Genomic DNA, 10,891 nt, shown 5'->3' with positions numbered 1-10,891 from the left:
AGGGCGGGGCCTGAGTCGGTGGGCGGAGCAGATGGGGGCGGGGCGCGGGCGGGATCGGGGGCGGGGCCGGCGGCGCAGAGACCAGCTTCCTGGCAACCTGGCCAAGCACCTGCTGGACACGCGCCACCAGTTACCTACCAGTTACTGTATGGGCCTGGCAGGTCACCCAAACTCTCTGAGCCTCTGTGTCCTTACATCTAAAATGTGGGTGGTAGTAGAGTCTACCTCCCTGCGTTATTAAGGGGATGAGAACTTGAGAAAGAAGAAGTGATGGAGAAACCGAGGCATAGAAGAGCAGAGCTAGCGGGACGGAAGAGGAAGTAAGTCGTAGACAGACGTGAAGGAGAGAAGTGGGGTAGACAGAGGCTTAGGGAGGACGATTGTCCCCAAGCCAGATGTTCTCTCCCACCTGCCAGTAGGCAACTCCAGGATCCAATGAGGCATCAATGTTGGTGGATGGAGCCCCTTAGCTGGATGGAGTCCAGTGTCCAGGAGAGACTGATTGGCAATGACCCCCCTCTTCAGGTAGGGTCTCAGGGGACCCAGGGTTGGGGACAGTCCTGTAGTCATCTCTATGGAGCGTGGGTGAAATCCTAGAACCTATTATATGTTAGTTGGGAGGCCTTTGAGAGCAGACTGGAGAGTGGGGGATGCCAAGGTCAGCAGAGCTGGGTTCAAATCCCTGCTCAGGCCCTATCACCGGCTGTGGGAACCACCTTATCCTCTGGAAACCTTGCTTCCCTTATCTGTAAATTGGAATGAACAGTACTCTGTTCAGTACCACCTGACAGAGAACAGTCACTCAGCACAGCACTCATTGTCTCCCTTTCCTTGTCCAAGCACCTGTGAGGGTTGGTCACCCAGAGGGAGGGTTGGACAGGGTTTTGGCTGCTCAGAGCAGAATAGAAGTAAATACTAGAGATTTTCCTGTGTAGCTTCTGTTAGGAAGATAGTGACAACACTGTGAATATGGAATTTGCAATATTGGAGGGTGGGGAGTTAAAGTCACAGGGTGGGGGGGTGGGGAATGGCAAGTAGGAGTCTTGAATGCCTAAACACAGAGCCTAGAAATGTTTTTCATACCAGGGAGGTAAGTAAGCCAGTGCTGAGCTGTGTGCTTGTGAGTTTGAAATGATAGGACACTTTGGAGCCATGGTAAAGGGGATGATTCAAGAAAATAGGAGTCATGTGTTAGCATTCAGTCAGTGCCTGTTGTCTTAGCCCCTACCAAGTGTTTGGTCTGTGCAGTGCATGGGGGCCTCTCCTGGAGAAGAAACAGGTGCAGAAAGGGAAGGCCACTGGGCTGGGGGAGATCGGGGAGTCCCCAGTGCACAGAGGGACAGCAGGGAGATAGGAGCCAAACCTAGCACAGGCTGAGCAGATCACACCAGAAAGCAGAGTTACAAATGAAGAATCCGGAAAGGGAGCTTCCTTACAGATTCTCTGTTAACTAACCTGCTTCTACAGTGGAACTCAGCACGGAGGGGCTACCGTCTTCAGAAGAGGACAGCATCCCTTTCCCCGGTTCTCTTTGTGCCCACCTTGCCCTAACATTGAGCCTCCACATCGTCAGCTGCAAAGCGGAGGTAATACAAGTTCATTGCCCTATGAGGGAGGACTGATGTTCTTCCCATCTTACAGGTGAGGAACCCAAGCTCTAAATGCTCACACATAGAAAGTGGCAGCCCAGGGGCACCTGGGTGGCTCAGTGGGTTAAGCCTCTTCCTTCGGCTCAGGTCATGATCCCAGAGTCCTGGGATCAAGCCCCGCTTTGGGCCCTCTGCTCAGTGGGGAGCCTGCTTCTCCCTCTCTCTCTGCCTGCCTCTCTGCCTACTTGTGATCTCTCTCTCTCTCTCTCTGTTAAATAAATAAATAAAATATTAAAAAAGAAAGAAAGAAAGTGGCAGCCCAGCTGGGACAAATCCAAGCAGCCCACCAAGACCCGCAAGGACCTGGAGAAATGGTGCGGCAGGCACATGTGCATACTGCGAGGGACCAGGGGGCCAGCCGCTCCCCAGCAGGTACAGTGGGATGTCAAGCAGGGGGAACCTGGAGGCAGGTGCCTCGGGTTGAATGCCACGTCTATAGGATCTTGGGAAGTCACTTCATGCTTATTCCTTGCCTGTAAATGGACGACTCTCAGAGTAATGAAACATTCGCCTCTGCGGTTAACAGGGGTACTTGGCCCCAAATAAACAGCCGACGACAAGGGACATGGAAGGCATTGAAAAGGAAGTTGTAGATAAGCTTTGTGGCATAGATCCAAAATAAAAGAGGGGGAAACTGGAAAGCGATGGAAGTGATCTATTAACTAGGGATCTTCAGATGTCACTGGAGACAAAAGCAATCCACCAAGGTGGGAAAATCAAACCCTCAAAAACGGTGCCTCTGACAAGGCGAGGCAGAAGGAGACAGGCTGGGGTCACAGTCAAGGTTAGGACCGTGTTTTCGGTCTCGCAATATATGAAGGTAATCAAGAATTTTTTATTTTTTTCCCAGGAAACTGAGAACTCCTTATTCCCACTATAATGTTTTTTGATGAGTGAGAGAATACTGTTCTTCTCCTTTCACGAAAGAGAAACATTTCTCAGTCACCAAGTTGATAAGTTGTAAAAGTCCTTTGTGTATTCAAGTCCTATTCTGCCCTCAAAGCATCTGGATTTTCAGTGCTGCTGGCGGACATGAAATGATGCAGCTGGGGGCGCCTGGGGGGCTCAGTGGGTTAAAGCCTCTGCCTTCAGCTCAGGTCATGATCCCAGGGTCCTGGGATCGAGCCCCGCATCGGGCTCTCTGCTCAGCAGGGAGCCTGCTTTCTCCCCTCTCTCTCTGCCTGCCTCTCTGCTTACTTGTGATCTCTGTCTATCAAATAAATAAATAAAATCTTTAAAAAAAAAAAAGAAAAAGAAATGATGCAGCTGTAGCAAAGGACAGCTCAGCAACACCGACTAAACTTCACCCCAGTAATTCTGCTTCTAGAAATGTATGCTACACAAAGCCTCATTCTGGTATGCAAAGATTTACACAACGCTGTGTAGCTGAGTCAGACTGCCTGTTTCCCAGCTCTGTTCCTTATGAGTCGTGCGACCGTGGGCAAGTTACTTACTCTCCTTGCACCTCAGTTTTTACATCTGTGAAATGGGTAGAGCAATAGTATTTATTCCACGGGGAAGGTAGGCTGAACAAAGCTCACCTATGTCCACCTCTTAATCCCAGGACTCTGTGAATATGTTGCTTTACACGGTAAAAGGGGCTTCCCTGTTGCAATCTAGTCACGGATCTGGAGATGGGTAAGTCATCCTGGATTATCCCCGTAGGTCCGATGCTGTAGGCGGACCACAGTGAGTAGTAGGTGTGCCAGCAGGAGCACGTGTCTTGTGAGGGAGGGGTCGTGGGCCAAGGAAGGAGGCTGCTTTCTAGAAGCTGGAAAACTCAGCCTCTCTCCTGCAGCCCTCAGAAGGGACATGGCAGTGCTGACCCCTTCATTTTAGATCTCGGGTACCCGGAAGCGTAAGGTAATAAATCAGCGGGGTTTTAGGCCACTAAATTTGTGGAAATTAATACAATAGGCACAGGATGAGAATTTGTGAGTTACTGTAGGTAACAGCTTCAGTGCCTAGCGCAGTTGGTGCTTGGTGGACGGGGCTCAGAGGGCCGCTGGTAATCGGGGCGACGGGGAGGAGTCCGCAGGAGTGGAGGGATTCAAAACTCCATGCATACCGCGAAGCCACAGCAATGGCTAATAAAGAAGTGGCTGTTCCGTAGGCATCGGCGTGGAGACCAGCGGGTGACGCGGACAGGATGAGGACGATGACGTCACTGCTGTTTTCTGCAACCTCCCTGCCCGTCAGGCACTGAGCTAAGCGCTCTCCCTCCTTCTGATCCTCATAAGGATACGCGGGATCTCTTTCAGTCCGAGCGAAACCACAAAGCCATTTGGACTGGAGAAGTCTGACATAAAGAATTATTAACTGGGGGCTCCTGGGTGGCTCCGTTGGTCAAGCCACTGCCTTGGGCTCAAGTCATGATCCCGGAGTTCCCGGATGGAGTCCCGCATCGCATCAGGCTCCCAGCTCCGCGGGAGTCTGCTTCTCCCTCTGACCTTCTCCCTCTCGTGCTCTCTCTGTCAAATAAATAAAATCTTAAAAAAAAAAAAAAAGAATTATTAACTGTGACAGGGATTGGAGTACCAAGGGATTGGCCGGTAAGGAGTAAAGAGGGCTCTTGGGGCACCTGGGTGGCTCAGTGGGTTAAAGCCTCTGCCTTCGGCTCAGGTCATGGTCCCAGGGTCCTGGGATCAAGCCCCGCACGGAGCTCTCTGCTCAGCGGGGAGCCTGCTTCCCTTCCTCTCTCTGTCTACTTGTAATCTCTGTCAAATAAACAAATAAAATCTTGAAGAAGAAGAAGGAGGAGGAGGAGGAAGAGGAGGAGAAATAATAAAAATAATAAAGAGGGCTCTAAAAAGAATATCGGAATAGCAGATGTAGGGAGCACCCTTCATCCCCAGGGCTGAGATAGAGCACTACCCCACTACCACATCCCCCCCCCAACCCCGCCCTCGCCAAGGACCTCCATCCAGCCCAGGGTCTGAGCTCCAGACCTGGCTGGAAAGGGAATGGCTGTAACTCATTGGATAGTAGAGACGTTGCTAAAGTCCCACGCAGGTCCCGTGGAACTTGCTGGAACGTCATGCTTTAAGGGGCTGGGGGAAGAGGCTGATGGTAGGTGCTGCAGGCTTCCTGCGCGGAAGGAGCTTGTACCCGTGGCCGGAGCTGAGCTGCAGAAGCTGGACCTGCCGCACGGGCCAGAGGAGAGAAGCTCATCACTACCAGAAACCAAATCCTCTGCCGCAAGAAATGGCTGCCGGCGCCCTCTACCGGCAAAGTTTAGCGTTGTTCCACGTGGCTAAGGAAAATATTTAAAGGGCCCAGATCCATTTTTCACAGAGCAGACAAATACAACGAATTTGGAGCTGAGAGGCAATAACTAACTGGCACAGAACAGGGGTTCCATGTTCACAGATAAGGAAATGGAGGCCGCAGAGAGGGGAAGCCGCACAAGCAGTCCGAGGATTTGCTTTGCTCTACAAAGCGTTTAGAAAGCAGGTTGCAACATCCTTGCTTCATCATCGTGGTGATAAGTTCACTGACCATGAACGTGCACAGACACACTCTCCAGCCTGGAGAAATACACACCACTTGCCAGTGGTTCCCTCCAGGGCGTGCAGATTACAGGGGATTCTCCCTGCTATATTATTAGGTTGAACAGTAAGAAATCGCTGTTTGTAGGTCAAAAAATAGTAAAATATTGAAATTTCATACAACTCAGCATAGTACTTTTTAAAGATTTTTATTTATTCGCTTGACAGAGAGAGTGAGCACAAGCAGGGGGAGCAGCAGGCAGAGGGAGAGGGAGAAGCAGGCTCCCAGCTGAGCAGGGGGAGGGACCTGGGGCTCGATCCCAGGACCCTGGGATCATGACCAGACCTGGAGGCAGATGCTTAACCAACTGAGCCACCCAGGAGCCCCTCAGCATAGTATTTCTGTGATGTGATGTTTGAAGTTTTTATGAGTGTGAATTACTTTTATAAACAGAAAATTATATATATACACATATGCACGCATATACTTACACATACACACATAAATATACATAGTAAACATATGTATGTGCTTTGGAAAGTCCTTCCGCTGTCTTGCCTGCAGTGGCATCTTTCCTTTCAATAAAATAGAAACTTTAAGCTTAGCTAAAAGGGACCCAAAGACTTCAGGGGAAAATAATTTGTTGTTCAACCTACTGAGTGGTTTCAAGAGCTACTGGCTAATGGTTCAAGCTTTATTTCTTTTCTTTTCTTTTTTCTTTTCTTTGTTAAGTAGGTCCCTTGCCCAGCATGGAGCCCAGTGCAGGGTTGAAACTCACAATCCTGAGATCAAAACCTGAGCGGAGACCAAGAGCTGGACACTCAACTGACTGAGCCGCCCCAGGCGCGCCAGCCTTTATTTCTCAACAACTTTCCGTGTGGGGAACTTGTCATTTGTGTTCTTCCTACTTCTTTTACGATAGTTAAGTCATGAAACAGAAAAACTGCTGTTAAACAATGGTGGGTCTTATGTGACAGTTAATCACATTTCATTTTTTTTTTAAAGATTTTATTTATTTATTTGACAGAGAGAGAACACGAGTAGGCAGAGGCAGGCAGAGAGAGAGAGAGAGGGAGGAAGCAGGCTCCCCGCTGAGCAGAGAGCCCGATGCGGGACTCGATCCCAGTACCCCGAGATCATGACCCGAGCCGAAGGCAGCGGCTTAACCCACTGAGCCACCCAGGCGCCCCATCACATTTCATTTTAGAAAATATTTAAATTGTGGGTGCCTGGGTAGTCAGTGCGTTAAGCCTCTGCCTTCGGCTCAGGTCATGATCCCGGGGTCCTGGGATCGAGCCCCACCATCAGGCTTTCTGCTCGACCAGGAGCCTGCTTCCCCCTCTCCCTCTGCCTGCCTCTCTGCCTACTTGTGATCTCTCTCTCCCCCCACCTCCCCGGTCAAATAAATAAATAAATAAAATCTTTTAAAAAATGAGAATAAAGGATTTAAATTGTGCTTTGTTCTAAGTCTAAAATATTGACAATTGGGGTACCTGGTGGTTCAGCCAGTTAAGCTGCTTTCAGCTCAGGTCATGATCCCAGACTTCTGAGATCCAGCCCCCAGGCTCCCTGCTCATGGTGGAGGGGAGGGGGGAGACGGCTTCTCCCTCTCCATTTCCTGCTCCCCCTCTTCATGCTCCCTCATTCTCTGTCTGTCTCAAATAAATAAAATCTAAAATTTTAAAAACTCAAATATTGAGAATTAAAGAAGACACTTCATTGTCTGCAAAAACGTGAGAATAACTTTAAGGCAAAAGTTACTTTGCCTCCACACTAAGGCCTTCCCCCAAAATGGTTATTGGGGGTTTGTTTTTGTTTTGGCAAACATGACACTCAATGAAGAAGCTTCTCGTGGATCTTTCCTGTTGTGTTAAGCAGAATAATGGCCCCACCCCTCCCCCAAAGGACCATATCTCAATCCACAAAACCTGTGAACAAAGGATGCAGATAGGATTAAGTTTACTAATAGGCTGAGTTTAAGACAGATTGTCCTAGATTATCCGGCTGGGCCCGGTTTAATTAGAAGAGTCCTTGAAAATGAAAGAGACCAAACGCAGCAGAAGATACATTCTTCTCAAATATACATGGAATGGCGTTCAGGATAAGCCACTTGGCAAGCCAAAAACTAAACCTCAGTAAATATACAAGTACAGAAGTAGGGGTGCCTGGGTGGCTCAGAGGGTTAAGCCTCTGCCTTCGGCTCAGGTCATGATCTCAGGGTCCTGGGATCAAGCCCCGGGTCAGCCTCTCTGCTCAGCAGGGAGCCTGCTCCCCCACCCCACCCCCGCCTGCTGCTCTGCCTACTTGTGATCTCTGTGAAATAAATAAATAAAATCTTAAAAAAAAAAGGGCGGGGGAGAAATACTATAAGTAGTTGAACACTGATAAACTAGGTAACTTAGATAAAAGGGACACCTTCCTAGAAAGATACAAACTACCAAAACTGACTCAAGAAGAAACAGACCATCTGGATAGGTCTCTAACACATAACGAGATTGAATTAGTAATCAGTAACACCACCCACAGAGTCCTGGCCCAGAAGACTTCAGTGGTGACTGCCACCAAACGTTTAAAGAAGAAATAATACCAGTTTTTCACAAATATTTCCACAAAATAGAAGAGGAGGGAACACTTCCCAACCCATTATATCAGGCCAATATTACCCTCTACCAAAATCAGACAAAGCTATAAACTTTCACGGGCGCCTGAGTGGCTGAGTTGGTTAAGCGACTGCCTTGAGCTCAGGTCATGATCCTGAAGTCCCACCATCGAGTCCCGCATCGGACTCGCGGCTTGGCGGGGAGCCTGCTGCTCCCTCTGACCCTCCCCATCTCGTGCTTTCTCACTCTCTCTCTCTCTCAAATAAATAAAATCTTAAAAAAAATAAAAACTATGAACTTTCACAAGAAAACTATAAACTAAAACGTCTATGAATATGAATGCAAAAATCGCCAAATCAGTAAGCCAAATCTAGCAGCATTAAAAAGACCATGACCAAGTAGGATTTATCCTAAGGATGCAAAGTCGGTTTAACATGTGATAATTAATGTAATATGTAATATAAAAACACCGTGCCAGTACAATACTCATATTAATAGAATAAAAAACAAACACATGATCATCTCGATAAATGCAGAAAAAGCATTTGACAAAATCCAACACACTTTTAAAATAAAAATTCTCAACAGGGACGCCTGGGTGGATCAGTCGGTTGTGCATCTGCCTTTGGCTCAAGTTGTAACCCCCGGTTCCTGGGATTGAGTCCCACGTTGGGCTCCTTGGTCACTGGGGAACGTGTTTCTCCCTCTGCCTGCCGCCCCCTCCCCAACTTGTGCTCACTCGCTCTCTCTCTCTCTCTGAGATAAATCAATCAATCAATAAAATCTTTTTTAAAAATTAAAAATAATAAAAATTTAAAAAGCTCTCAACACACAGGAATAGAATGCAACTTCCTTGCCCTGAAGAGGGCGTCTATGAAAAACTCACAGCTGGTATCACACTTAAGGTGAAAGATTGAATACTTTCCTTGTAAGGTCAGGAACAAAACAAAGATGTCCACTTCACCACCTCCATTCAACATTGTACTAGAGATTCGGGTCAGGGAAATTAGCCAGAAGAAAAAAAAAAAACATCTATATTGGAAAGGAAGAAGTAAAGCTCTATTTGCAGAAGACATGATCTTGTATATAAAAAAAAGCTAAGGGGGGGGGCACCTGGGTGGCTCAGTGGGTTAAAGTTTCTGCCTAGGGCTCAGGTCCTGATGCCAGGGTCCTGGGATCGAGCCCCACATAGGGCTCTCTGCTCAGCAGGGAGCCTGCTTCCCTTCCTCTCTCTCTCTGTGCCTGCCTTTCTCTATCAAATAAATAAACAAAATCTTTTAAAAAAAATTTTTTTAAGAAATTAAGAAAACAATTCCAGGGGTGCCTGGGTGGCTCAAACAGTTAAGCATCTAACTGCCTTCGGCTCAGGTCATGATCCCAAGGTCCTGGGATTGAGCCCGGCATAAGGCTCCATGCTCAGCAAGGAGTCTGCTTTTCCTCTCTCTCTGGTGTTCCCCCTGCTTGTGCTCTCTCTGTCTCTGTCTCTCTCTAATGAATGAATAAACTCTTTCAAAAAGAAAGAAAGATAATAGAAAAGAGGCACCTAGGTGGCTCAGTTGGTTGCGCTCACGTCATCATCCCAGGGTCCTGGGATCGAGCCCTGCATCAGGCTCCCTGCTCGGTGGGAAGCCTGCTTCTCCCTCTCCCTCTCCCACTGCTTGTGTTCCCTCTCTCGCTGTGTGTCTCTCTCTGTCAAATAAATAAATAAAAATAAAAGAAAACAATTCCATTTACAATAGCATCAAAAGAATAAAATATTTGGGAATAAATTTGACAAAAGAAATACAAAATTTATACTCCAAGAAGTACAAAAACATTGTTGAGTGACACTGAAGAGTGTCTAAGTCAAAGGGAAGACATCCGACACTGACAGATCGAGAACCTGATATGAAGATGGTGATATTCCCCCTAATGGATCTATAGATCAATACAATCTTTATCAAAATTCCAGCTGGCTCTTTTGTGGAAATTGATAAGCTGGTTTTTAAATTCACATGGAAGGGTCGCCTGTGTGTCTCAGTCGATTAAGCGCCTGCCTTTGACTTGGGTCATGATCCGGGGTCTTGAGATCAAACCCCACATTGGGCCCCTGCTCAGGCGAGAGTCCGCTTCTCCCTTTGCCCCTTCCCCTCTTCATGTTCTCTCCCTCTCAAATAAATGAATGAAATCTTACAACTTAAAAAATAATAATAATAATAAACATATAGAGAAACAGAATAGAATTAAGAGTTCTAAAATATCTCGACTCTGATAGTAATTACGTGGGGACATACATTTGTCAGAACCCATTTACCTGTCCACTAAAAAGCTGTGAATTCTGTTCCATATAAATTATACCTGGTGGGGTGCCTGGGTGGCTCGGTTGGTTAAGCAACTGCCTTTCACTCAGGTCATGATCTCAGGGTCCTGGGTTCGAGCCCCACGTTGCGCTCCCTGCTCAGCGGGGAGCCTGCTTCCCGTCTCCCTCTGCCTGCCTCTCTGCCTACAAATAAATAAATAAAATCTTTTTTAAATAAATAAATAAATAAATTATACCTGGTTAGAATTTTTTTTATTTTAAGAAAAACGCTTCCTGACTCAAAGAGTCAAGCCAAAGTACAGTGGAACCTTGACAAAGTACACACCTAGTGCGGACCAGGGGACCCACAGGCAGCCGGATCTACTCGGCCCAGAGGATCTACACCACCCAGACTGTGGTGTCTGACAATGTGCCAGCTTCTCTGCTTCTGGATTTTCTGAGGACGCTTGTCTATAGAGAACAATCTTTCCCAACCAATGATTCCTACGGGGAGAAGGGGAAGGCACCTTTGGTTTGAGATGGGGAAGATGGAGGCAGGAGGTGGACAGATATTCAAGGCCCCTTAGTCCGATTATGATGGTTAACAGCCTGGAAGAAGACAGGGGCCATTGAGGCAGGGGCACAGAGTGCACATTAGAAACATCCATCAGGCTGCATCCTGGGGAAAAGACTGGAAGGAATAAAAGAATCTTCTAGAGCGCCGTCAGGTCAGGAGGGGTTGTGGTGCTCCAGCGAGAGGAGCTGGGGTTGGGCCTGGGCAGGGGTAGTGGGCAGTGCAGAACCTGGGGTGGAGAGGCAGGAATGAAAACAGAGGGTAGCGGGCGCCTGGGTGGCTCAGTGGGTTAAAGCCGCTG

At 47.8% G+C, this 10,891-nt stretch overlaps 1 long non-coding RNA gene across 5 annotated transcripts; it reads left to right on the top strand.

The window, feature by feature from the left end:
- Positions 1–44: 44 nt before the first annotated feature.
- On the top strand, positions 45–4,094 carry LOC123387387. 5 transcript variants are annotated; one of them, XR_006601845.1, is made up of 5 exons: positions 50–320; positions 417–525; positions 1,468–1,586; positions 1,890–2,021; positions 2,500–4,094. It is a non-coding gene; the product is annotated as an uncharacterized LOC123387387 (long non-coding RNA). The 5 variants fall into 5 exon arrangements; XR_006601846.1 differs by having other exon boundaries at positions 45–320; positions 392–525; positions 1,890–4,094; XR_006601848.1 differs by having other exon boundaries at positions 46–320; positions 396–525; positions 1,890–4,094.
- The last annotated feature ends 6,797 nt before the right edge of the window (positions 4,095–10,891 follow it).

Source organism: Mustela putorius, unplaced genomic scaffold (assembly GCF_011764305.1).
Source record: "Mustela putorius furo isolate JIRA1106 unplaced genomic scaffold, ASM1176430v1.1 tig00000127_pilon_pilon_pilon, whole genome shotgun sequence".
Taxonomy (NCBI): Eukaryota; Metazoa; Chordata; class Mammalia; order Carnivora; family Mustelidae; genus Mustela; species Mustela putorius.
This window is presented reverse-complemented; position numbering and strand designations above follow the sequence as displayed.